Source organism: Gekko japonicus, unplaced genomic scaffold, assembly GCF_001447785.1.
Source record: "Gekko japonicus isolate JY-2015 unplaced genomic scaffold, Gekko_japonicus_V1.1 scaffold2817, whole genome shotgun sequence".
In the NCBI taxonomy this organism is placed as follows: domain Eukaryota; kingdom Metazoa; phylum Chordata; class Lepidosauria; order Squamata; family Gekkonidae; genus Gekko; species Gekko japonicus.
The window spans coordinates 212,682-214,724 of record NW_015177101.1 but is presented as its reverse complement, the minus strand read 5'-3'; positions in this window follow the sequence as shown (position 1 = coordinate 214,724).

Genomic DNA, 2,043 nt, shown 5'->3' with positions numbered 1-2,043 from the left:
AAGCTCTCCCTCCTCTGCGAGGACAGATCTGCATGTTCCCCCCCCCCAATAGCTAGCAATCCAAAAGAGTCCAGTGGAGCCTGAGCGGTGGGGTGTTGCCTTCTGACACACTTCTGGTGAGGTCAGGGGGTGTGGCATATGCTAATGAGTTACGCTAATGAGTTCCTGCACCTCTTATTCTATGAAATGTGCCCGTGTCAGAATTATCTCAGACAAATAGATGCAACAGAACAAAGTCTGCTCCCTCTAAGCTGTGGAGTCCTGTGAGCAAAAATTTTACTTTGTGAGCTCCTGGCATTTAAAGTGGTGAGCGAGCGATTTGGCTACCGCGTAAATCCGTTTGCTCTGGATCCGTCCTTCACAAGTTGAGACAAAAATGTGTGAGCCGGAGGCTAAAAAACTGTGAGCTAGCTCACGTTAACTCAGCTTAGAGGGAACTTAAAAGGTCCAGGGGCACCTTTAAGACTAAGGCCCCGGTCACACGGGCCAGATAACGCGAGGGGAGGCGTGGCTTTTCGCGCCGGCGCAATTTAACACGGCAGAACACGCTCAGACGCCGCGGCGGCAAATCAGGGTTTTGTTTGTCGGCGCGTGTTTCTGGCACGAGGAGCGCACTTGAGCGATCACACGTAGGTATTCCGTCGACAGCCCATAGCAAACCGTTTGCTAGTAGGCTTTCCCGGGTATTTTTTAACTCCAGATCTTCGGGTGGATGACACAGGTCGGCGATGGGTGTGCTCAGGGCTCTTTTTGTAGAAAAAGCCCAGCAGGAACTCATTAGCATAATACCGCCCGACGTTCGTGCCTCTTGCGTGGCAAATCCTCCGTGTGACCAGGGCCTAACAAAGTTTTATTCTGGGCATAAGCTTCAGACCAACACGGCAACCCACCTAAATAGATGCAAAATCATTTATTTTGGAAGCAGGTGGCAGAATTGGGACTGCCTTGGCCAAGAACGGAGATTATTTTGTTTGCTTGCTTCGCTGCATCCCAGCTGCAACACATTTTTGGGGACTGCTTAGGGCTGGAACTCGGGGTTGGGAAGCTCCTGGAGATTTGCGGGTAGAGCCTGGTTATTTCCTGCTGGGCGTGGCCAACTCGGGAGCCAGCCGGAACTCCGTTCCTGTGCGTTCCTGCCCCAAAATAGCCCAGGGTGTGCTACGCTTGCCAGATGTGTTCTTGTGATCGCGCCCGTATACTCCGCCCGACATTCGTGCCTCTTGCACGGCAAATCCTCCGTGTGACCAGGACCTAACAAAGTTTTATTCTGGGTATAAGCTTCAGACCAACACGGCGACCCACCTAAATAAATGCAAAATCATTTATTTTGGAAGCGGGTGGCAGAATTGGGACTGCCTTGGCCAAGAACGGAGATTATTTTGCTTGTTTGCTTCACTGCATCCCAGCTGCAACCCATTCCTCTGAAGTTGGCTCAATTTCATGTCCGTTGCATCTATGACACACTGTCTAACCATCTCATCCTTTGCCATCCCCTCCTTCTTTGACGTTCAGTCTTTCCCAGGATCAGGGTCTTCTCCAGTGAGGGCTCCCTTCTCATTTGGTGGCCAAAGTCTTTGAGCTTCAGTTTCATTATCTGGCCTTCCAGGGAACAGTCAGGGTTGATTTCTTTGAGGATTGACTGATTTGATCTCCTTGCAGTCCAAGGGAATCTCTGTACCCTAGGCAAGGCTAAATTGTGGCGCCCACGCCTCCTCAGCACAGATGCTAACCTCCCGGGGGGACCTGGAGACCTCCCAGAAACACGCCCAGGAGGGGGGCGCCGGGCACCACAAGCTTGCCTCACCCCTGCCCGGTTCCTGAGGATCAGCATGGCGAGTTGGGGATCGCGCTTTCTCCCCCCCCCCCGCACAACAACCACAGATGGTCGCCCCTCCCCGGTTCCTTAGGAGCAGCACGGCAAGTTGGGGATCCCGCTTTCCCCCCCCCCCCCCGCAACGAAAGCAGAACTGGATGCAGAGCTTTTGGCGGAGCCAGGTGCAGTTTGGCACCCTAGGGCCAGCCAGTCAGTGACTGGCTGGCCCT